This window comes from Heptranchias perlo, chromosome 2 (assembly GCF_035084215.1).
Source record: "Heptranchias perlo isolate sHepPer1 chromosome 2, sHepPer1.hap1, whole genome shotgun sequence".
Lineage (NCBI taxonomy): Eukaryota > Metazoa > Chordata > Chondrichthyes > Hexanchiformes > Hexanchidae > Heptranchias > Heptranchias perlo.
The window spans coordinates 158,236,334-158,263,165 of record NC_090326.1 but is presented as its reverse complement, the minus strand read 5'-3'; the positions used below and the strand labels follow the sequence as shown (position 1 = coordinate 158,263,165).

Here is a 26,832-nt window from a genome sequence, read left to right as displayed (position 1 = left end):
GATTACTAATTAACCCTGCCTCATTACATAATACAAGATCTAAAATAGCCCGTTCCCTGGTTGGTTCCATGACGTATTGCTCTAAGAAACCGTCTTAAATGCATTCCATGAACTCGTCCTCGCATTTGATAAAGTACCACATAATAGGCTTGTAATAAAATTAAAGCCCATGGGATTAAAGGGACAGTGGCAGTGGGGATACAAACTTGGCTAGGGTATAGAAAGCAGAGAGAAGTGGTTAACGGTTGTTTTTCAGACTGGAGGGAAGTATGCAGTGGTGTTCCCTAGGGGTCAGTATTAGGACCAGTGCTCTTTTTGATATATTAATGACCTGGACTTGGGTATAGGGGGTCTAATTTCAAAGTTTGCAGATGACACGAAACTCGAAAATGTAGTAAACAATGTGGAGGATTGTAACAGACTTCAGGGGCTCTATTTTAGCACCCGCTATCGGGTGCGTTTCCCGCGGGGGGCTCCGAAAATCGGAGAATCCCGGCGCGGTACCGGAGCCCGCCCCGAACCCGCGCACATCCGGGTTCCCCGCTGACGCGCCGGCGTGCGCGCACAGCCCCCCCCACCGAGAACCCGCAGCCCTGCTAACATCGGGCCCCAGGAGGTCATAGACAGACTGGTGAAATGTGCAGACACATGGCGGATGAAATTTAATGCAGAGAAGTGTGAAGTGATGCATTTGGGTAGGAAGAATGAGGAGAGGCAGTATAAACTAATTTTAATGGGAATGCAGGAACAGAGAGACCTGGGGTGCACATGCACAAATCTTTGAAGGTGGCAGGACAAGTTGGGAAGCCCAGGATCCCATATACTTTTTTAACAGCCTTATCAACTTGTCCTGTCACCTTCAAAGATTTGTGTACATACACTCCCAGGTCTCTCTGTTCCTACACTCGCTTTAAAATTGTATTGGCAGGCAGTATTTTCTCCTCCTTAATGCCTGTTGGCTGCTAGGTTGTTATTTCACAAGTAATTTTCCAGTTTATCCTTCTCAATATTTGGAAAATAATAGAATTATATGAACTAATTGGTCTGTCTTTGCCTTTGTCTGGCACTTTTGAGAATAACCATTAGCTTTGCTTGTTTCCAATGTAGCAAGATGATCTCAATGTTTATTGACTTCTTGGTAATGACTATTATCGGCTCAAAAATCTCAGCCTTTGTGATTCTTAGTCCCCTGAGATAAGTAGCTTCCATTCCAGGAGATTTATTTGTTTTGAGCCCATTAGGACTTCCATGATATTTATGACAGTCGTTAATTCTACTTGGATTATCGCTAATTATGAAGGGATATGTTTACCCTGGTGACTATTTGGAGGAAAAATAATTTAGTAAATTAATTGTCTTATGCTCATCCTCAGCTTTACTGAAGTATTGTACTGAAATAATTTCTTGATGTTACTCCTGGATCTCCTATGGTGTTGCTGATTCTAAATCAGAGGATTTTCTGTTTTTTGATGACGGGAGAATTATATCGTGTGGTGCATAATGCTTTACAAAAGTAGAGGAGTGTTAATATCTTGATAACCCGTTTCTATCTAGGAGGAAAAACTGCTGCTATGGTGAATCTGTGTTTAAGGTGGTTTATCCTTTTAAAGTCCAAAGTCAAACTCACCAGAGATTTGACCTTGTCCTTGTTCAACTACTTCCTTTGGGGAAGTAATATAAATAGTAATGTAATGTAAATAGGCACATCTTGAGATCAATTAGAGGCTGATTGCTGTTGCTCCTGAAAGTTTGTCTTAAGAATGTTTTTTTTAAAGGTGCTATTTGTTCATCGGTAGGTTCCTGACTCATTCAGTTGTGATTTTTTTGCCGTTTTTTGAATTTGAGACAATTGGGTGCAAGTATGGGCAGGGGATTGGTTTTGATGTTGTGAAATAGTGAGCACAACTGCATAGTTAAATCTTTTGTTTTGGAATTCTCACCATAAAGAAGAGAACACAGTTAATGAATTGGTCTTGGTACTGGACCAGCAATTTATATTGTGAATTCAAAGCCCACTCTGACAGATTGTGAAATTCACATCAATAATTCTAGTAATTTGTGGGCTAGCCTCAGAAAAACCCAACCAGTTCATTAATGTTCTTCAGGGAAACTTCCATCCCTATCCAGATGCACCTGGACTGTTTGGGACAAGCTTGATGGATCAGCTGGTCTTTTCCTGTCCAGTATTACAACCACTAGTCTACCATACCTGTGCTACACTGACTTCTTGAATGAGGCAAGTTGGCTGCCATGATCAACAGTGAGTGTCAACTATTCAACTACAGAGGCATCGCGACTGAGCCCAATCCTGTTCTCACTCCATGCTCTTATATGCACACTTCAGTATTGTTCACTGGACAGCAATCAAGGGTGGGAAGCCTGGGCATTAAGAAACTCCTACCATTGCACTGACTGAGTTAGCTAACTCAGCACTGTCCATGGATTGAAACTGGGATATTTCTACCCTGCATTGTTCAGCTATTCTCTGGATAAACTCACCAAGTAATTTGGAATTGGTATTGCCTTTTCAAATGGTTGGAGCAGATGTTAGATGTTTGCTGGTTGGTACAAGCATAGCAACAGTCCTCTGTGTTGACATTCAACAGGTAACCCAGGACATCAAACTACATCATTGTCACACTATAGATGTAGTTTACCACCTATAGTGTAACAAGACACTTAAACTGCTTATTGCCTACTCAAAGTAAATGAAGAAAATACAATGTAAAAGACTGTAAGCAAGATAAAGATAGGTTACAAATTGACAAACTGCGACTGTAAAGGAGCACATTAGTTTCATTTTGATCATTATTAGTTGTGTTCAGCTCTTGTTTTAGTTGAACAATCTAGTTTGTGACTGTTTCTGAGCCTTTATAACTTATTTTGCATATTTACATGTTGGAATTACTTTATTCAGTGACTTGAACAATATTTTAAAATTTGAATGCTCCACACCTGACTTCCTCTAAAATAGTTATGCATTTATTGAAATTAATGAAAGCAAGATGTTAAAAGGGGAGAGTTGCTGTCTCTGAACTTTTTATAGTTTTAGTTTATAATATAGTAAAATAAATAGGAATAACTGCAAATGATGGAAATCTGAAATAAAAACAAAATTACTGAAATACACAGAGCATCAATCAGTATCTGTAAAGAGGAAAGACAGGTTATTATCACAAGATAGTTAAGAATAAGGAAGGCCATTCAGCCCATCTTACTACATCCACCCACAAAGATCCTAAAGTCGCCCCATTTCAGCATCCATTTATTTCTTAAAAGATTCCAGTGTTTTTGCTTTCGGCTCTTGCTGGATATCTATTACACACGTTGATCATGTAAAGCAGAATTTTCTGACGAGTCCCAAAGTTATCTTACTAGTTGTCAGATGAGATGTTAAACTGAGGCCCTGTCTGCTCTCTAGATAGACGTAAAAGATCCCATGGCACTATTCGAAGAAGAGCAGGGAAGTTCTTCTGGTGTCCTGGCAATATTTATACCTCAATGAACTTCACTAAAACAGTTTAATTGGTTATTTATTGCTGTTTCTGGGGCCTTGCTGTGTGCAAATTGGCTGCCATATTTCCCTACATTATAACAGTGACTACACTTCAAAAATACTTCATTGGCTTTAAATTGCTTTGGGACATCCTGAGGTTGTGAAAGGTGCTATATAAATATGAGTTCTTTCCTTTTTACTAGTTTGTATCTATATCTCAGTATCCCCCTCACAAATTAACAAAGCAATTTTCTTGGTTTACCTTTTCCATTTCCTTAACTATCTTATAAAACTCTATAAGATCACCTCTCAGATGCCTCCTTATCAGACTGAAATGCCGAAGGTAGTCCGGTCTTTCCTCATAACTCAGACCTTTAACATTAGGGCTCAGCCTTGGAGCTCTTCTGTGCACTACTTTCAGCTTGAATGTCTCCTTTCTGTCTGTGACCAGAACTGGACGCAGCACACGAGGAGCAGTCTGACCAAAGCCACATACAGTTTGGTCACAACGTCTGCTGACTTGTATTCTTGTGCTTTGGCTACGTAGTTTAACATTGTATGAAGGTTCGGATGAAGATTACACACCTGAATTGTCGTAACCTGTCTTTTCTTTGCGCGGTCGCTGAGTAACTTGTTTTTCAGCATTTTTTTATTTTCATTTAAGATATATTTTCTTTTTCTGAAGAAGCTGTTAAATATTTTAGGATACTGGTGAAAACTTTTTTAAACCTGATTAGATTACACTTTAAAAAAAAAATGTGCCAGTAATTCTCCTAAACTAGTGTAAATAACTAATATTTTTCACATTGTTCTAACACTGCACCATAGAGTGGTGGGATTCAGGTTTGTGCCTGCAGGGCCATGGTATTGTGGGAAGTTGCTGTCTTTCCTACAGAGGGACAAAAATAAGAATGGTCCTGTGGTTCCAATATAGCACTTTCATTTTTGCTCTATATTGGGATAACACTGCCTCCAAATAGGATTCTCTTGCTTTTCTCACTGGAGAGAAAGAAGAAAAAAATACCGTGCTGGTTCTGGCATTTTCTACTAATGGTCAAGCCATGTACAGATGCAGAGGGACATAGAGAGCAATATGTCTGAAGAAATCTGTAGGGACGGGGAGGCAGTCTGTTAGAGGCTTTTATATTACGTCCTGGAAAAACTCTAATTAAATGTTTTCTTTTAAAGAGATGTTATTAAGTTTTTCTACCTTTTATTATTCTGATTGACAAGCCAGTCAAGTATGCCATGCAGTCGATGCCAGCACTGAACAAAGAAGCACATTTAGCTTGCTTTCAGTGGATAAGAACGTGCCAAAGTTGTAAAATCTGTTATGTTGAAATGTGCAGCTGCAGTTGTAGTTGCTTTCTGTCACTAGTGGGACACCATCATTCATAGTTCTTAGAGTCTCTAACGGAAGAAACCCGATAATGCAATATTACGGAACTAGACTGAGGCTTTTAAACAGCTGACGTGAGGTTTTGAAGTTTGTTATTAGAAGTATAACCATGAACAATTTCCTGGTATAATGTCTTTCAGTATTCACATCATTGACCTGGATTATTTTTGTAAGGTCTCTCCTGTATTCAGGGAAATCTTAAGCAATATTCTCTCTCCAAAGTTATCCCAAGTATAATCAATGAAATCATCATATATGAGATGGAAATTCTACATAGTTTCCATGGGCTCAAAACATGTAAATCCCTAGGGATAGATAGTATTTATCTCAGATGAGTGAGAGAGACTAGGGAGGAGATTTGTTGGGCAGAGACCATCATTATGGGGGAGTCAGTGGATGTTGGGGAGGTACCAGCAGATTGGACACAGGCAAATGTGGTGGCCATATTCAAACAGGGTGACAAAACAGACACAAGCAACTACGGATCCATTAGTTTTACTTCCATTCTATGTAAAATAATGGAATGGAGTATCAAGAGTAAGCCTGAGTATCCTATGTGCAACATACCCTAGTTAATTGCAGTCAGCATGGATTCAAAAGGAGAAGAAACACAAAGCGTGGGAGAAGCGGCTGAGCAGAGCACTGTAAAACAAACGCAGGGACAAACCTGGGAAAAAAATCTGAACCTGAAAAAGTGATGTCAGAGCAGAGGAATTACAGCTAAGTGTTTAATTTATTATATAATTGAGCTAAGTGTTTAATTAATCAATCAGATCAAAGGGGATAAAATTATATTGAACTAAATAGAGGATACTAACATTAAAGGGATCTGAATTTCATTAAATTAAAATCTGGTATACATAAATAATAAACAGGAATTGAGGAGATAGTATGGTACAGCACAGAAGGAGGCCATTTGGCTCATTGTGCCTGTGCCGGCTCTTTGAAAGAGCTTTCCAATTAGCCCAACTCCCCTGCTCTTTCCCCATAGCTCTGTAAATTTTTTCCCTTCAAGTATTTATCTAATTCCCTTTTGAAAGTTACTATTGAATCTGTTTTCACCACCCTTTCAGGCGGTGCATTCCAGATCATAACAACTCACTACGTTAAAAAAAATGCTTCCTCATGTCGCCTCTGGTTCTTTCGCCAATCACCTTAAATCTGTGTCCCCTGGTTACCAACCCTTCTGCTATTAGAGTAAACAAGGAAAAAACGTTTCTATCAAAAACATTCATGATTTTGAACACCTCTATCAAATCTCCCCTTAACCTTCTCTGTTCTAAGGAGAACAACCCTGGCTTCTCCAGTCTCTCCACATAACTGAAGTCCCTCATCCCTGGTATCATTCTAATAAATCCCTTCTGCACCCTCTCTAAGGCCTTGACATCCTTCCTAAAGTATGGTGCACAGAATTGAACACAATACTCCAGCTGAGGCCTGACCAGTGTTTTATAAAAGTTTAGCATAACTTCCTTGATTTTGTACTCTATGCCTCTATTAATAACGCCAAGGATGCCATATGCTTTTTTAACAGCCTTCTCAATGTGTCCCACCACCGTCAAAGATTTGTGTACATACACCCCCAGGTGTCTCTGTCCCTGCACTCCCTTTAAAATTGTACCATGTAGCTTATATTGCCTCTCCTTCTTCTTCCTACCAAAATATACCACTTCACACTTCTCTGTATCAAATTTCATTTGCCATGTGACTGTCTATTTCATCGTCTGTCTTATGTCCTCCTGAAATCTGTTACTATCCTCCAAGTTGTTTACTACCTTTCCGAGTTTGGTGTCATCTGCAAACTTTGAAATTATACCCTCTATCCCAAGTCCAGGTCATTAATATATATATCATAAAGAGCAGTGGTCCTAATATCAACCCCTGGGGAACACCACCGTATACTTCCCTCCAGTCTAGAAAAACAACCATTCACCACTACTCTCTGCTGTCTGTCCCTTAATTTTGTATCCACGTTGCCACAGACACTTTAATCCCACAGGCTTTAATTTTGCTAACAAGTCTGTTATGTACTTTATCAAATGCCTTTTGAAAGTCCATAAACACATCAACCGCATGACCCTCATCAGCCCTCTCTGTTACTTCATTAAAGAACTCAATCAAGTAAGCGAAACATGATTTTCTTTGAACAAATTCATGCTGACTTTCATTTATTAACCTATACTTTTCCGAGTGCCAATTAATTTTGTCCGGGATTATTGTCTCAAAGTTTCCCCACCACCGACATTAGGCTGACTTGCTTGTAATTGCTGGGTTTATCCGAGATAATAAAATAAGAAGTTAATAAACAAAAAACAAGGCTAATTAGTGACAAATTAATCTGTAATCAAGCTAAATCCATCTACTAAATATAATCCAGATCTGAAGTAATTGTATTATATCTAGAATTAAGTTATTACTAATAAATAAAAACTAGAAATGGCAGTGCAGGCTATGTGTCAGGACTGTGATATGTGGGAGTTTATGGACAGCGAGACTGTCCCGGGTGCCACATTTGCAGGAAATGTCTCTACCTTGATACACTCCAGCTCAGAGATCTTGAACTGAAGTGTGAGTTAGAGACACTATGACACATAAGGGAGGGAGAGGAATTTTTGGATAATTTTCTCCAGAGTAGTCACACCTCAGGAAAGCACAGGTACAGGAAGGGGGGGATTGTGAGTGTTAGTCAGCAGGGTAAGGGGAACCAGGGGACAATAGAGGAGGTGGCCCCGCCGACACAGGGCCTATCCAACAGGTACAACGTACTTGTTATCTGTGAGGATAAGGACGCAGGCTGCTGTGTGGACAGTCAGAATGCTAACCCTGACGCCTTGGAGCTGGAGGCAGTCTGAGTGTGGGGGTGGGGGAGTTGGGTGAGGAAGTTGGGTGGGGAAGAGCAGAATAGAAAGGTTATAGTCATAGTGGATTTGATAATTAGGGGATAGATATCGCCCTCTTCAGTCGCGACTGAGTCCAGAAGGATGCATTGCCTGCCTGGTACAAAGGTAAAGGATGTTTCAGAGCAACTGGAGAAGAACTTGGAAAGGGAGGGGGAAGATCCAGTTGTCATGGTCCATGTTGGGACCACTAACATAGGGAAGAGGTCCTGCTAAGGCAATATCAGAAGTTAGGAACTAAATTTTTTAAAAAACTGAACCTCACGGGTGGTAATCTTAAGATTACTACCCGAGCCACGTGCTAGTTGGCATAGGGATAGGCAGGATTTCATGGGACACTGGCACCAGAACTGGGACAGAATGAAGCTGTATCGCTGGAGCGGGCGCCACCTGAACTGGAATGGGACCAGAGTCCTAGCGGAAAGGATAAATAGAACTGTCGATAGGACTTTGAACTGGTAAGATGGAAGGAGGGATCTGTTGAAAATAACATAAGTCTGAAGATAAAAGAAATAGGAGATACGAGTAGTAAAGGTCCGACCAAGGTAAGGAACAAGGGTAACATAAACGGTCAGGGAACAAATACAGTTATAGAACACACGTACAAAATGAAGTGAGGGAACAATTATTAAAAACAAATTAAATTGCCTGTGCAGCAATGTGCACAGCATCTAAAACAAAGCAGGGGAACTGGAGGCAATAATTTGAAGTGAGGAGCTACATGTAGTAGGGATAACTGAAACATGGCTACATAAAGAACAGGAGTGTGAGGAGGACACAAAGAGTCTGCATAGGGATATAGACAGGTTAAGTGTGTAGGCAAGAAGGTGGCAGATGGAGTATAATGTGGAGAAATGTGAGGTTATTCATTTTGGTAGGAAGAATAGAAAAACAGAATATTTTTTATATGGTGAGAAACTATTAAATGTTGGTGTTCAGAGAGACTTGGGTGTCCTTGTACAAGAAACACAAAAAAGTTAGCATGCAGGTACAGCAAGCAATTAAGAAAGCAAATGGCATGTTGGCCTTTATTGCAAGAGGGTTGGAGTACAAGAGTAAAGAAGTCTTACTACAATTGTACAGGGCGTTGGTGAGACTTCACCTGGAGTACTGTGTACAGTTTTGGTCTCCTTATCTGAGGAAAGATATACTTGCCTTAGAGGTGGTGCAACGAAGGTTCACTAGATTAATTCCTGGGATGAGAGGGTTGTCCTATGAGGAGAGGTTGAGTAAATGGGCCTACACTCTCTGAAATTTAGAAGAATGAGAGGTGATCTCATTAAAACATAAGATTCTTAGGGGGCTTGACAGGTTAGATGCTGAGAGGCTGTTTCCCATGGCTGGCGAGTCTAGAACTAGGGGACATAGTCGCAGGATAAGGGGTAGGCCATCTAAGACTGAGATGAGGAGGAATTTCTTTGCTCAGAGGGTTGTGAATCTTTGTAATTTTCTACCCCAGAGGGCTGTGGATGCTGAGTCATTGAATATATTCAAGGCTGAGATAGATAGATTTTTGGACTCTAGGGGAATCAACGGATATGGGGATCAGGCAGGAAAGTGGAGTTGAGTTCGAAGATCAGCCATGATCTTATTGAATGACGGAGCAGGCTCGAGGAGCCATATGGCCTATTCCTGCTCCTATTTCTTAGGTTCTTATGTAGGATTGGCAGTTAAATATTGCAGGATATAACGTATTTAGAAAGGATAGAGGAGGAAAAGGGGGAGGGATGAGGTAGCTGTACTGATTAGAGAGAACATAATGGCAATAGAAAAAAGGGACATAAGTAATATTAAGATAGAAACAGATTCCATATGGATTGAGACAGGATAAGAAGGGAACAATCACATTAATAGCCACATTTTACAGACCACCTAATAGTGGAAGGGAAGTGAAGGAAGAAATATGTAGGCAAATCTATGAAATAAATAAAAAAAACATTGAATAATCATGAGAGATTTCAGCTACCCCCAAATAAACTGGCAAGAAGAGGTTGGGAAAGGAGTTTTTACAGTGTGTACATGACTCCTTTCTTACCCAGTATGTGAGAAGCCCAACAAGAGAGGAGTCACTGCTGGATCTAGTAATGGGAAATGAACCGGAGCAGATAAAAGAAGTAATTGTGGGGCAACATCTAGGCACTAGTGATAATAACATAGTACGGTTTAAAATAATGATTGAGAAAGACATAAGTAAGACTAAGACCAAAGTAATCAATTGGAAAAAAGCTAATTTTGAGGGAGTGAGAATGGAACTAGGGAAGGTAAACTGGAAAAAAAATTGACAGAGATAGAACAGCAGAGGGAAATATTTAAAATGGTGATCAATAAAGTTCAGGAGAAATATATTCCTCTTTTCAAAAAAAAAACAAGGACAAACCAGCCAATAATGAAATACCATGGATGAATAAAGAGATAAGGGTAAAATTGAAACTAAAGAAAAAGGCATACCCTTAAGTACATAGACAACAAAGGAGAGGATGACAAAAGGGAATACGAAGAGGATAGGAAAGAAGTAAAAAAAAATTAGGAAAGCAAAGAGGAACTACGAAATTAAATTATCAAGCAATATAAAAAGAAATGGTAAAGTATTCCACAGAAGCATAAATAACAAAAGAAAGATAGGGATAGGGCCACAAAGGGATGCACAAGATGAACTGTCAGGCAATGATAGCGAAATGGCAGAAATATTGAATAGCTACTTTGCCTCTATTTACCAAGGAGACTTAATAAGGTGGGTATGATATCAGAAGATGAGATCAAAAAAGGTATAATGACATATAGGACAGGAAGGAAGGAGATAATTGAAAAACTAATCAAACTTAGAAAGGATAAAACTCCTGGCCCGGATGGATTGCATCCGCGCATATTAAAAGAAGAGCTGAGATAGCAGAGGTACTATTTTATATAAGATTAATTAGAAAAGGGAATAGTACCAGAGGACTGGCAGACAGTTAATGTTATTCCTATATTTAAAAAGGGAGATAGAACCAGGGAACTATAGACATAAGCTGAATGTCGGTGGTAGGAAAGATAATGGAATCTTTACACAAAGATGTAATAGAAAAACATCTAGAAAACAAAAATATAATAAGCATAGAAACATAGAAAATAGGAGCAAGAGTAGGCCATTCGGCCCTGCTCCGCCATTCAAAATTATCATGGCTGATCGTCTAACTCAGTACCCTGTTCCCGCTTTTTCCCCATATCCCTTGATCCCTTTAGCATTAAGAAATATATCTATCTCCTTCTTGACTACATCTAATGACTTGGCCTCCACTGCCTTCTGGGGTCGAGAATTCCACAGGTTCACCACCCTCTGAGTGAAGAAATTTCTCCTCATCTCGGTTCTAAATGGCATACCCCGTATCCTGAGACTGTGACCCCTGGTTCTGGACTCCCCAGCCATCGGGAACATCCTCCCTGCACCTAGTCTGTCTAGTCCTGTTAGAATTTTATATGTTTTGATGAGATCACCTCTCATTCTTCTAAACTCTAGTGAATATAGGCCTAGTCGACCCAATCTCTCCTCATACGTCAGTCCTGCCATCCCAGGAATCAGTCTGGTAAACCTTTGTTGCACTCCCTCCATGGCAAGGACATCCTCCGATAAGGAGACCAAAACTGCACACAATACTCCAGATGTGGCCTCATCAAGGCCCTGTACAACTGCAGTAAGACATCCCTGTTCCTGTACTCAAATCCTCTTGCAATGAAGGCCAACATATCATTCGCCTTCCGAACTGCTTGCTGCACCTGAATGCTGGTGTACAAGGACACCCAGGTCTCGTTGCACCTCTCCTTTTCCCAATCTGTTACCATTCAGATAATAATCTGTCTTTCTGTTTTTACAACCAAAGTGGATAACCTCACATTTATCCACATTATACTGCATCTGCCATGTTCTTGCCCACTCACCCAACTTGTCTAAATCACATTGGAGCCTCTTTGCATCCTCCTCACAGCTCACATTCCACCCCAGCTTTGTGTCGTCTGCAAACTTGGAAATGTTACATTCCATTCCCTCATCCAAATCATTGAGATATATTGTGAATAGCTGGGGCCCAAGCACTGATCCCTGCGGTACCGCACTAGTCACTGCCTGCCACCTGGAAAAAGACCCGTTTATTCCTACTCTCTGTTTCTTGTCTGTCAACCAATTCTCAATCCATGCCAGTATATTCCCCCCAATCCCCATGTGCTTTAATTTTGCACACTAACCTCTTGTGTGGGACCTTATCAAAAGCCTTCTGAAAATCCAAATACACCACATCCACTGGTTCTCCCCTATCTATTCTACTAGTTACCTCCTCAAAAAACTCCAGTAGATTTGTTAAGCATGATTTCCCTTTCATAAACCCATGCTGACTTTGTCCAATCCCGTTAATGCCTTCCAAGTGTTCTGTTATCACATCCTTTATAATAGACTAGCATTTTCCCTACTACTGATGTTAGGCTAACTGGTCTGTAATTCCGTGTTTTTTCTCTCCCTCCTTTTTTAAAAAGCCACCAATGCATCCACTATTTCCAGGGCCACTTCCTTTAGTACTCTGGGATGTAGATTATCAGACCCTGGGGATTTGTCAGCCTTTAGCCCCATTAACTCCCCGAGCACTTTTTTTACTAATACTGATTTCCTTCAGTTCCTCCCTCTCACTAGACCCTTGGTTCCCTAACATTTCCAGGAGCTTATTTGTGTCCTCCTTTGTGAAGACAGAACCAAAGTATGTGTTTAATTGTTCTGCCATTCCTTTGTTCCCCATTTCTGACTGTAAGGGACCTACATTTGTCTTCACTAATCTTTTTCTCTTGACATATTTATAGAAGCTTTTACAGTCAGTTTTTATGTTCCCTGCTAGTTTACTCTCATAATCTATTTTTCCCCTCTTAATCAATCTCTATGTTCTCCTGTGCTGAATTCTAAACTGCTCCCAATCCTCAGGCTTGCCGCTTTTTCTGGCAATTTTATATGTCTCCTCTTTGGATCGAATACAATCCCTAATTTCTTTTGTAAGCCACGGTTGAGCCACCTTTCCTGTTTTATTTTTGCGCCAGAGAGGAATGAATAATTGTTGTAATTCCTGCACATGTTCTTTAAATATTAGCCATTGCCTAGCCGCCATCATCCCTTTTAGTAAAGTTCCCCAATCTATCCTAGCCAACTCACACCTCATACTTTCGTAATTTCCTTTATTTAGATTCAGGATCCTAGTTTCAGATTCGACTACTTCATTCTCCATCTTAATGAGGAATTCTTTCATGTTATGGTCGCTCTTCCCTAAGGGACCCCGCACAACAAGATTGTTAATCCTTTCTCATTGCACAATATCCAGTCTTGGATCGCCTGTTTGCTAGTTGGTTCCTCAACGTATTGGTCTAGAAAACCATCACGTACACTCTCCAGGAATTCCTCCCCCACAGTATTATTGCTAATTTGGTTTGACCAACCTATATGTAAATTAAAGTCTCCCATGATTATAGTTGTACCCTTCTTGCATGCGTCTCTAATTTCCCGTTTAATGCCCTCCCCTACATCTCTGCTACTGTTTGGGGGCCTATAGACAACCCCCACCAACGTTTTCTGCCCCTTGGTGTTTCTTAGCTCTACCCATACAGATCTCACATAGTGATTTTCCGAACCAATATCCTTCCTCACTATTGCATTGATTTCCTCCTTTACTAGCAACGCTACCCCACCTCCTTTCCCTTTTTGCCTGTGCATCCTAAATATTAAATACCCCTGGATGTTCAGTTCCCATCCTCCGCAGCCATGTCTCCGTTATCGCAACTATATCATACCCGTTAATATCTATCTGCGCTGTTAATTCATCTACCTTATTGCAAATGCTACGTGCTAAGACACAATGCCTTTAGACTTGTCTTTTTAAGATTGCTAGTCATCTTAGTAGCATTTTGCACTATGGCCCTATTTGTTTCTCGCCCTTGTTTTCTCTGCCTTCCACTATTGCTTCTTCCCTTTCTGTCTTTTGTTTCTACCCTTGTTTCCGCCTCCTCTGTCTCCCTGCTCAGGTTCCTATCCCCCTGCCATTCTAGTTTAAACCTTCCCCAACAGCACTAGCAAACACTCCCGCGGGGACATTGGTCCCGCTCCTGCTCGGGTGTAACCCGTCCCGCTTGTACAGGTCCCACCTTCCCCAGAACCGGTCCCAATGTCCCAGGAATCTAAATCCCTCCCTCCTACACCATCCGTGCAGCCACGCATTCATCTGGTCTATTCTCCTGTTCCTATATTCACTAGCATGTGGCACTGGTAGTAATCCTGAGATCACTACCTTTGAGGTCCTGCTTTTTAATTTATCTTCTAACTCCTTAAATTCACCTTGCAGGACCTCATTCCTTTTTTTACCTATGTCGTCGGTACCGATATGGACCACGACTACTGGCTGTTCACCCTCCCCCTCCAGAATGCCCTGCAGCCGCTCCGTGACATCCTTGACCCGAGCACCAGGGAGGCAACATACCATCCTGGAGTCACGTTTGCGGCCGCAGAAACGCCTATCTGTTCCCCTTACAATTGAATCCCCTATCAATATAGCCCTGCCACTCTTATTTCTCCACTCTTGTTTAGCAGAGCCACCCGTGGTTAACAATAGTCAGCACGGATTTCAAAAGGGAAAGTCATGCTTGATCAACCTTATTGAATTCTTTGAAAAAGTAACAGTGGACATGGGTAATGCAGTAGATGGAATATATTTTTATTTTCAAAAGGCCTTTGATAAGGAACCACAATGTAAACTCATGACTAAGTTCAGACATTTGGAATCAGGGGACAGGGTAGCAGAATGGATAGCAAGCGGGCTACAAAACAGAAAACGGAGTAGGGGTTAATGGTAGCTCCTGAGACTGGCAAAAGGTGGGAAGTGATGTTTCACAGGGATCGGTGCTGAGACCACTGTTGTTCACAATTTACGTAAACGATTTGGACTCGGGAATCAGAAGTACAATTTCAAAATTTACGGACGACATGAAATTTGGGGGTGCAGTTAATACAAAAGAAGAATGCATCAAAATGCAAGAAGACATTAATTAACTTGCAGAATGGGCGTGTGATTGGCATATGAATTTCAATATAGCTAAGGGCGAGGTGGTGCATTTTGGTAGGAAGAATAAGGAGGCCACATATTGCTTGGACAATAAAAGTCTAAAGGAGCAAAGGGATCTTGGGGTACAAATACACAAATCACTAAAAATAGCGACACAGGTTAATAAGGCCATAAAAAAGCCAAACCAAGCACTGGGGTTGATTTCTCGAGGGATAGAATTGAAAAGCAGAGAAGTTATGTTAAACTTGTATAGAACCTTGGTTAGACTACACTTGGAATACTGTGCACAGTTCTACAGTTCTGGCCTCTATATTGTAAAATGATATAGGGGCTTTGGGGAAGGTGCAGAAAAGATTCACAAAGATGATTCCAGAACTAAGAGGATGTACTTATTAGGAAAGACTAAACAGGCTGGGGGTCTTTTCTCTGGAAAAGAGAAGACTGAGGGGTGAGCTGATAGACATCTTTAAGATAATGAAAGGGTTTGATGGGTAGCCGTAAAGAAAATGTTTCCCCTTGTTGGGGAGTCCCAAACTAGAGGTCATCAATATAAGATAGTCACTAATAAATTCAATATGGAATTCAGGAGAAATGTCTCTACCTAAAGAATGGTAAGAATGTGGAACGCGCTACCACAAGGAGTGGTTGAGGCAAATAGCATAGATGCATTTAACAACAACAACAACAATTTACATTTATATAGCACCTTTAACGTAGTAAAGTGTCCCAAGGCTCTTCACAGGGGCGATTATCAAACAAAATTTGACACCGAGCCATCTAAGGAGATATTAGGACAGGTGACCAAAAGCTTGGTCTTGGTTTTAAGGAGTGCCTTAAAGGAGGAGGAGAGGTTTAGAGAGGGAATTCCAGAGCTTATGGCCCAGGCAGCTGAAGACACGGCTGCCAATAGTGGAGCGATTAAAATCGGGGATGCGCAAGAGGCGAGAATTGGAGGAGCGCAGAGATCGCGGAGGGTTATAGCGCTGGAGGAGGTTACAGAGATAGGGAAGGGCAAGGAAATGGAGGGATTTGAAAACAAGGATGAGAATTTTAAAATATAGACGTTTCCGGATCGGGAGCCAGTGTAAGTCATCGAGCACTGGGTTGATGGGTGAACAGGACTTGGTGCAAATTAGATACGGGCAGCAGAGTTTTGGATGTGCTCAAGTTTATGGAGGGTGGAAGACGGGAGGCCGGCCAGGAGAGCATTGGAATAGTCAAGTCTAGAGGTAACAAAGGCATGGAAGAGGATTTCAGCAGCAAATGAGCTGAGGCAGGGGTGGAGATGGGTGATGTTACAGAGGTGGAAGTAGGCGGTCTTGGTGATGGAGCGGATATGTGGTTGGGTGCTCATCTTGGGGTCAAATAGAACACCAAGGTTACGAACGGTCTGGGGAAGCTGGATGAGCACACGAAGGAGAAAGGAATAGAAGGGTGTGCTTATGGGGTTAGATGAAGTACGGAGGGAGGAGGCTCGTGTGGAGTATAAGAGCCGGCATAGACCAGTTGGGCCGAATGGCCTGTTTCTCTGCTGTAGACTCGATGTAAGATCCTGCCTTCCAATCTGCTTGACTTATTTGAGGAAGTAACAACCCAGCTAGACTGTGATAAGCTGTATGACGTGGTGTACTTCAGCTTTCAAGAGGCTTTTGATAAAATTCTACACAAGACTATTAATTAAACTCAAAGCTGTGGGGATTTAAGGTAAACCCTGGGAATAGATAACAAACTGGCTGAAGGGTTGGAAACCGTGAATAGTCATTGGAGGAGTTATGTCAGAATGGCGGAAAGTACTAAGCGGGTTGCCTCAGGGCTCAGTGCTTGGACCAGTACTGTTTCTAAGTTACATAGATGTCCTGGATTCAGAAACTTGATGCAAAGTGGTCAAATATGCAGATGATGCCAAACTAGGAGGGGTAGCGGAATTGGAGAAGCACTTCAGAAATTACAAAAAGAGTTGGACAAAATATGTAAGGGGGCAGAACAATGACAGATTAAATTAAATGCAGACAAGTGCAAAGTGCTGCACATTGGAAGGAAAAATAGACAACACACATACTCCATGATTGATGTTGCTATAGCTAAGGATGAAGTTGAAAGAGACTTAGGAGTCTTAGTAGACTCAACACGAAAGACTGAACCAATGCAGAATAACAATCAACAAAGGTAGTAGGATGTTGAACGACATAGCCAGAACAGTAGAATATAAGTCAGTGAAGATAATCAAACTGTACACTGCTCTAATCGGACCGCACCTTGAATACTGCATGCAGTTCTAATTGCCAAGAAACAAAAGGCGCATTCAGTTGATGGAGGCAGCGCAGAGAAAAGCCACTAGGCTGATTTCCAGTGAGTTTTGAGGAAAGACTGGATAGACTTGGGCTTTTCAGCTTGCAAAGGAGCTGTCAGAAAGGTGATCTTAGAGAGGTTATATTAGGTAGTTAAGGATATGAAAAACGTTAATCTAGAATATTACCTTAAATTAAACTAAAATGCTACATTTGCCTATGTAACAACATACACTGCATTTCAAGCTAATTAATTGAATGTGAAGCTTTTGGAGATGTTTGATAATAGGATGCCATATAAATGCAAAAAAAAATCTTTAAAAGTTATCAGTTTTAGTAGAAAAATGACTAGTAATTAGAACTTAAGATACTAAAATTGATGGTACTTAACATTAATATCTAGCCATCAATGTACTTTCATTAGCTTGTTTGGTGAAGTTTAATGTGGTATCCAAAACTCACCAGAACATTTTAACATTGTTTAAAAATTGCTGTACAGTAATAAGTAAGCCAACAGGTGGCTGAAAGTCAATTCTACGAAGTTTTATTTTCTCTATTTAAAAATCCCAGGGATATTTGAAAAATCTGCCTAATCTGAAGATTTTCTGCAAGTAAGAGTTTAACTGAGCCGTTGTATTAAATGTCTGTAAAATTAGACCTGAATTTATAAGAGCATTGAAGGATTAAAGATTGTTCATCTGTAACAGTCATCTGAACTTCTGAAGTAAAAAGTTAGTGTTACATCTTTAGGACATCTCTTACAATTAATGAGTACTTCTGTGTTTTCAAAAACAAATCCAATTTGTTTTATATTTTTAGCCTGAGCCCATTTCAAAGTCTGTTATTCCTTATGTCTACTGCAATGATACTGATGTGGAAAAGGGATCTGAATTCCTCAGCAAGAAGTTGGTCAGCTCAGCTTCCCCCTTCAGTTATTATAAATCACAGGTAAGGTAAAACACTATTTAGCACCATAATTTGAAAAGTCATTTTGAAGTTTACATTGGCTGTTTTGGGGTGTATCTTGGTATGTTGGATGACAAGAGAATGACTAATATAATTACTGATTTTGGCCTTTCAAGCCTCGTTGAAGCAAAAAAAAAATTATTGTAACTTAGTTGTGTAGTAGATATATGGAAAATTGTTTATACAAATCAAATACTCACTTTTGCTAACTGATTTTTGCCTCTTTTTTTTCTTCTCTAATAATTAATAACAAAAACTTAGATTGGCGTAGCGCTCATTAGATTCTGAGATGTCTCGGCACACTTTGCGAGATGGCGGATGGTGAGTGCTGATTACCACCTACCGCTCTCCCTCAGCTGAACACCATTTGGAGGAAACTCTGAGGGTAGCTAGGGCATAGATGCTTATGCATGCATCTTGGCTGCCAGTTAAACTGACGTGGGCAGAATTCTACAGAATGTCAAGCTTGGCTGGAATCAATGTAATGTCCCCAAAATATTCTTATAAACGTACAAAAAGATGAGAAAAGACCATCAGAACAAGGTGGTGAGTATGTGGACAGCCTTACTAGAGAGACAATGGAACCAAAGTATGTTATGAATTTCAAGAGGATGGTGGATACATTTTTGGCAGAGCTAGTGAAATAGGAGAAATAAAGTGGGTATATTGTCTGTGACCTTTGGGACCAGCCCAATGGATAGTAACATATTTTGCAGTCATGTGAAGTTCTATATTTCTAAGGACATTGAGCTGTATTGGAAGTGTGGGGGCAGGTGTAAAGTATATCTAATGATCTATCATGTTACCATGGTTTCCTGGAACTTTCTTAATTGCCTTAAGGAGCTGCGGAGGAATTTCCTCAGTTTTTCCTGCAATTTGCCTTTTTTTTGCCTCCCCAAGGAGTTAACATTATTAATAATTGGGATGGGTAAGGCATGTGGTTGCAATATTCAAGATGTGGAGATGCCGATGATAGACTGGGGTGGACAAATGTAAGGAATCTTACAACACCAGGTTATAGTCCAACAAATTTATTTTAAAATCACAAGCTTTCGGAGATTATCCCCTTCGTCAGATGAATGAGTGAATATGGAAAGTGTGAATATTGATTATTCTTGCATTTCTTTTTCATATGTTTATAAGAATATTTTGGGAATGTTGGTTCCAGCCAGGCTTAGTATTATGTAGAGTCCTGTCCATGTCAGTTTAACTGGCTGCCAGAAGGCATGCAAGAGCAGACGAATAGAAGAAAATCCCTATAATGTTTTAGGCACCTGAGTTCAGAAACAGATTGGTAAATCAAATCTGCCTCTTGCCACTCTGAAGTTTTGCTTTGCCATCCCAACTATAAACTTTGCTTAAAAAACAATTTATTCCTTTGTAGTCTGTTTCAGAATGGTTCTGCATTTAAATTGTTAACAATTCTGATATAGTGCTGAACATCATATCAGATTTATCTTGTCTTGGATACAATCGCTAGATGACAAATTGCTGCACTCTTTAGTATTTGTACCAGTGTAAGCATAAGGTTCACAGTTTTATGTACGATGCAAACAATTGATGATGTGGCAGCAACTTTAGAAATAGTTCATTTGCATCATAAGAAAATTCCTGTGTAACTTGGTGGCCTGCAATGCATTGGTTTAATGTCGCAACATAATGCCATGCCATAGTACGATGAGAATTTGCGCTTTTGATTTTTTTTCCCTTTTTCAATTAAATTTAGTTTGTCTGAGTAGGAAAATTGGAGGTTGAATCAATTCATAACATTCTAGTGCACCTCCCAGCAGGTTGATGCAACTGGCAGAGCCTGATCTGGGAATAAAGTATTTTAGACTGGAAAATTGTGTATAAGATTACAAAAAAGGGAGAGGGGAGCTGTAGTGCCCTAACATTTTTTTACCTTTTGAGGTTGCATGATTGTGCATGTCAGACCCATAGCACTTTTTAAGTTTGGAAATGTAATTCCTGGCCCAAGCACACTAAGATGAGGATGATTAACTTGCAAATCCCAATGTTATGTTGCCCATTGTTGATGTAGGAAATATAGAGGAATTCACCTCCGTGTATCTAGCGTTTAATAAATGAAGTATCTTGTGTTAAGCCATCCTACATTAACAAATCCAAATAGTATTAATTAAGAAAATATTCTGCCAACAACCTAAGTATAGCATTGGTTAAAAACAATTTAATTCTTGGCTAAACAATTTAATTCTTGGCTTAACAATATGAAGAAACAAATGGAAACAGAAAGTTGTATTTCTAATCACTACTTTATTTTCCTAATGCGAAAATATCAAAGTAATCATCACAACAGTTACAATAACTTGGGTTCAGAATCACAGTAACAGAGGACTGGCAGTTTTCAAGTTAATATGAGGTAACAAAGTTCACATTACAACTTCACAGCTTTAGGTGGGTTAAATACAATATTTCTCACAATGACAGTCTCCAAAATTACACTGCGCGTAATCTTTTGTAGTTGTACAGTAGTATTAAGCAACCATAAGTTTTCTATTTAAAACTATGGTTTTAATAAAAAGGCTTATGACTTTGGTTTGGGAATGATTGGATTGTCGGTTAAGAACTGAATTACTTCCGGCAGTAATCTGGTTTTGTCTATCTTTGAGATGGACTGGTTTCATCAACGTTGTACCTTCTGTGAGTCTTTTGCGATCATCTGTTGTTGTGGTTTGCCAGGTATCTTCTCTGTTCAGATTATCTTGCACTTACAAAGTTACACCACATTTGTTAGACATCAAGAACTTATGTTAGTGGATTATCTGGTCAGAACATGGAGACCGTTCTCTAAATAGAACTGGAAAGTTTGTTAAAGTGCAGAAAACGAAGAGCAGTGGTTACTGAATAAGACCATAAGAAATAGGAGCAGGAGTAGGCCATGTGGCCCTTTGAGCCTGCTCCGCCATTTAATGAGATCATGGTTGATCTGATTTTTACCTCAACTCCACTTTCCCGCCTTTTCCCCATATTCTTTGACTCCCTTGCTGATCAAAAATTAGTCTAACTCAGCCTTGAATGTATTCAATGACTCAGCCTCCACAGCTTTTTGGGATAAAGAATTCCAAAGATTCACGACCCTCTGGGAGAAAAAATCGGCAGTAATCTGGTTTTGTCTATCTTTGAGATGGACTGGTTTCATCAACGTTGTACCTTCTGTGAGTCTTTTGCGATCATCTGTTGTTGTGGTTTGCCAGGTATCTTCTCTGTTCAGATTATCTTGCACTTACAAAGTTACACCACATTTGTTAGACATCAAGAACTTATGTTAGTGGATTATCTGGTCAGAACATGGAGACCGTTCTCTAAATAGAACTGGAAAGTTTGTTAAAGTGCAGAAAACGAAGAGCAGTGGTTACTGAATAAGACCATAAGAAATAGGAGCAGGAGTAGGCCATGTGGCCCTTTGAGCCTGCTCCGCCATTTAATGAGATCATGGTTGATCTGATTTTTACCTCAACTCCACTTTCCCGCCTTTTCCCCATATTCTTTGACTCCCTTGCTGATCAAAAATTAGTCTAACTCAGCCTTGAATGTATTCAATGACTCAGCCTCCACAGCTTTTTGGGATAAAGAATTCCAAAGATTCACGACCCTCTGGGAGAAAAAATTCCTCCTCATTTCCATCTTAAATGGCCGACCCCCTTATTCTGAGACTATGCCCCCAAGTTTTATATTCCCCCATGAGGGGTAACATCCTCTCAGCATCTACCCTATCGAGTCCCCTCAGAATCTTATATGTTTCAATAAGATCTCCTCTCATTCTTCTAAACTCCAATGAGTATAGCCCTAACCTGTTCAATCCTTCCTCATAAGACATTCCTTCCATACCCGGAATCAACCTAGTGAACCTTCCCCGAATGGCCTCCAATGCAAGTATACCCTTCCTTAAATAAGGGCACCAGAACTGTGCACAATACTCCAGGTGTGGTCTCACCAGCACCCTGTACAGTTGTAGCATGACTTCCCTGCTTTTATACACCATCCCCCCCCAGAAATAAAGGCCAATATTCCATTTGCCTTCCGGATTACTTACACCTGTATATTGACCTTTTGTGTTTCATGTATGAGGACACCCAGATCCATCTACCGCAGCATTTTGTAGCATTTCTCTGTTCAAATAATATTTACCTGCTTTCTGTCTCACTCCCTTCTTGGAGCTGTTCTCGCTCTGCTGCTGTAACTTTTTTGGAAGTGCAGCGGAAATCCCGATAACACAAGTATGTTTACACTGTATTTTACAATAATTTGTAAATAGCAAACAAAATGAGTTTTAACTGTACCCTGTTGCGTTGGATTTGCTCGAATTTCCCTATGTTATAGAGGTGAACTGTTTGAAGATTGTGCTGTTATCTGTGCTTGTTCCATTTTCAGATGAGTGTATGTATATGTGTGCAATTTACACGAAGATATATTTGATGTTGATTACATATATTAAGATAGAATATGCAGTGATTTGGTATTGTTTTTGGAGAACAGTCAGGAGAGCAATAGGGCTGGGGATTCAATCGTTAGGGGAACAGAAAGACGTTTTTGTGGCCGCAGACCTGATTCCAGGATGGTATGTTGCCTCCCTGGTGCCAGAGTCAATGATGTCACTGAGCGGCTACAAAACATTTGGAAGGGGGAGGGTGAACAACCAGAGGTCGTGGTCAATATCGGTACCAATGACGTGGGTAGAAAGAGGGATGAGGCCTTCAGGCAGATTTTATGGAGCTAGGAAAGAAATTAAAAAGCAGGACCTCAAAGGTAGTAATCTCAAGATTATTCCTGGCGCCACGCACTAGTGAGTATAGAAACAGGAGGATAGAACAGATTAATGCATGGCTGGAGAATGGTGTATGAGGGAGGGCTTTAGATTTCTGTGCATTGGAACCAGTTCTGGGGGAGATGTGACCTGTACAGGCTAGACGGGTTGCACCTCAATGGGGTTGGGACCAACGACCTCATGGGGAGGTTCGCTAGTGCTGTGGGAGAGGGTTTAATTTGCAGGGAAATTTGGCAGGGGAGTGGGCACCAGGATGTAGCATTGGAAAGGAGAAACAAGGCGCACAAAGGATTGGGAGAGACAGATAACACTAGAGTAAGAAATAATACACTATTGGATGGGAACAGACTAAGAGAGAATACAAGAAGGTCTAACATAGGTTTACGTTGCATGCATGTTAACGCACACAGCGTAGTAAACAAGGTTGGTGAGCTGCAGGCACTATTAGCCACATGGGAATATGATGTTATGGCGATAACTGAGACCTGGCTCAAAAAAGGGCAGGATTGGGTACTAAATATTCCTGGATACAAGGTGTTCAGGAAAGATAGGGAAGGAAAGAAAGGAGGGTGGTGGGGGTGGCAGTATTGATTAAGGAGAATATTGCAGTGCTGGAGAGAGAGGATGTCCTGGAGGGGTCAAGACAGAATTTACTTGGCTAGAGTTAAGAAACAATAGAGGTACCATTACACTACTGGGTGTGTTCTATAGGCGACCAACTAGTGGGAAGGATATAGAGGAACAAATTTGCAGGGAAATCAGAAAGGTGCAAGTGCCATAGAGTAGTGATAATGGGGGACTTCAACTATCCTAATATAGATTGGGATAGTAATAGTGTAAAGGGCAAAGATGGGGAGGAATTTCTCAAGTGTGTTCAGGATAACTTTCTTGACCAATACGTTTCCGGCCCAACAAGGAAGGAGGCATTGCTGGATCTGGTTCTGGGGAATGAGATGGGTCAAGTAGAGCAAGTGTCAGTGAGGGAGCATTTAGGGAACAGCAATCGTACTATCATAAGGCTTAGTTTAGCTATGGAAAAAGACAAGGAGCAATCTAGAGTAAAAATACTCAATCGGAGGAGGGTCAGTTTCAGTGGGATGAGAATGGATCTGGCCCGGGTAAATTGGAATCAAAGATTGGCAGGCAAAACTGTAATTGAACAATGGGCGGCCTTTAAAGAGGAGATGGTTCAGGTACAGTCCAAGTACATTCCCACGAGGGGGAAAGGTAGGGCAACTAAAGCCAGAGCTCCCTGGATGACGAAAGAGTAAGATGAAACAGAAAAAAGGGGTGCATGACAGATATCAGGTTGATAATACAAGTGAGAATCAGGCCGAATATAGAAAGTTCAGAGGGGAAGTGTTGAAGGAAATAAGTGGAGCAAGGAGAGACTATGAGAATAGACTAGCGGCTAACATAAAAGGGAATCCAAAAGACTTCTGTAGGCATATAAGCAGTAAACGGGTAGTAAGAGGAGGAGTGGGACCGATTAGGGACCAAAAAGGAGATCTACGTGTGGAAGCAGAGAGCATGGCTGAGATACTAAATGAGTACTTTGCATCTGTCATTACCAAGGAGGAAGATGCTGCCAAAGTCACAGTAACAGAAGAGGTAGTTGAGATACTGGATGGACATAAAATTGAAAAAGAGGAGGTACTAGAAAGGCTAACTGTACTTTAAGAAAGATAGGTCACCCGATCTGAATGGGATTCATCCTGGGTTGCTGACGGAAGTAAGGGTGGAAATTGTGGAGGTAGTAGCCATATTCTTCCAAACATCCTTTGATACGGGGGTGGTGCCAGAGGACTGGAGAACTGCAAATATTACACCGTTGTTCAAAAAAGGGTGTAAGGATAAACCCAGCATCCACAGGCCAGTCAGTTTAACCTCAGTAGTGGAGAAACTTTTAGAAACAATAATCGGGGGCAAAATTAACAGTCACTTGGACAAGTGTGGAAGCCAAGGTTTCTTAGACAGCATCTCACAAACCCGCGACCTCTACCACCTAGAAGGACAAGGACAGCAGGCACATGGGAAAAATACCACCTGCATGTTCCCCTCCAAGTCACACACCATCCCGACTTGGAAATATATCGCCGTTCCTTCTTCGTCGCTGGGTCAAAATCCTGGAACTCCCTATCTAAATGCACTGTGGGAGTACCTTCACCATTGGACTGCAGCGGTTCAAGAAGGTGATGCACCACCGCCTTCTCAAGGGCAGTTAGGGATAGGCAATAAATGCTGGCCTTGCCAGCGATGCCCACATTTCATGAACGAATAAAAAAAAAATAAGGAAAGCCAGCATGGATTTGTTACAGGTTCAATTACCCTGGTTCAATGAGGACTGTAGAAGAGCATGCCAGGAGCAGCACCAGGCGTACCTAAAAATGAGGTGCCAACCTGGTGAAGCTACAACTCAGGACTACATGCATGCTAAACATCTGAAGGAACATACTATAGACAGAGCTAAGCGATTCCACAACCAACGGATTAGATCAAAGCTCTGCAGTCCAGCCAATTCGATTCACTCCACGTGATATCAAGAAACAGCTGAGTGCACTGGATACAGCAAAGGCTATGGGCCCTGACAACATCCCGGCTGTAGTGTTGAAGACTTGTCCTCCAGAACTAGCCGCGCCTCTAGCCAAACTCTTCCATTACAGCGACAACACTGGCATCTACCTGACAATGTGGAAAATTGCCAGATATGTCCTGTCCACAAAAAGCAGGACAAATCCAATCCGGCCAATTACCGCCCCATCATCTACTCTCAATCATCAGCAAAGTGATGGAAGGTGTCGTCGACAGTGCTATCAAGCGGCACTTACTCACCAATAACCTGCTCACCGATGCTCAGTTTGGGTTCCGCCAGGACCACTCGGCTCCAGACCTGATTACAGCCTTGGTCCAAACATGGACAAAAGAGCTGAATTCCAGAGGTGAGGTGAGAGTGACTGTCCTTGACATCAAGGCAGCATTTGACCGAGTGGCACCAAGGAACCCTAGTAAAATTGAAGTCAATGGGAATCTGGGAAAACTCTCCATTGGCTGGAGTCATACCTAGCATAAAGATATATGGTAGTGGTTGTTGGAGGCCAACATCTCAGCCCCAGGGCATTGCTGCAGGAGTTCCTCAGGGCAGTGTCCTTGGCCCCACTATCTTCAGCTGCTTCATCAATGACCTTCCCTCCATCATAAGGTCAGAAATGGGGATGTTCACTGATGATTGCACTGTGTTCAGTTCCATTCGCAACCCCTCAGATAATGAAGCAGTCCGTGCCCGCATGCAGCAAGACTTGGACAACATCCAGGCTTGGGCTGATAAGTGGCAACTAACATTCCTGCCAGGCAATGACCATCTCTAACAAGAGAGAGTCTAACCACCTCCGCTTGACATTCAACGGCATTACCATTGCCGAATCCCCCACCATCAACATCCAGGGGGTCACCATTGACTAGAAACTTAACTGGACCAGCCATATAAATACTGTGGCTACAAGGGAAGGTCTGAGGCTGGGTACTCTGCGACGAGTTACTCACCTCCTGACTCCCCAAAGCCTTTCCACCATCTACAAGGCACAAGTCAGGAGTGTGATGAAATACTCTCCACTTGCTTGGATGAGTGGAGCTCCAACAACACTCAAGAAGCTCGACACCATCCAGGACAAAGCAGCCCGCTTGATTGGCACCCCATCCACCACCCTAAACATTCACTCCCTTCACCACCGGTGCACAGTGGCTGCAGTGCGTACCATCCACAGGATGCACTGCAGCAATTCGCCAAGGCTTCTTCGACAGCACCTCCCAAACTCGCGACCTCTACCACCTAGAAGGACAAGAGCAGCAGGTACATGGTAACAACACCACCTTGCACATTCCCCTCCAAGTCACACACCATCCCGACTTGGAAATGTATCGCCATTCCTTCATCGTCGCTGG

At 41.4% G+C, this 26,832-nt stretch overlaps 1 protein-coding gene across 1 annotated transcript in view; it reads left to right on the top strand.

Moving 5' to 3' along the window:
• Positions 1-26,832, top strand: part of LOC137334579 (meiosis-specific coiled-coil domain-containing protein MEIOC-like) — a 75,245-nt gene that overhangs the window by 22,718 nt on the left and 25,695 nt on the right. The window contains exon 2 of the mRNA XM_067999362.1: positions 17,961-18,089. The gene's annotated coding sequence lies outside the window, so the exon portion shown is untranslated. The remainder of the gene's footprint in view (positions 1-17,960; positions 18,090-26,832) is intronic.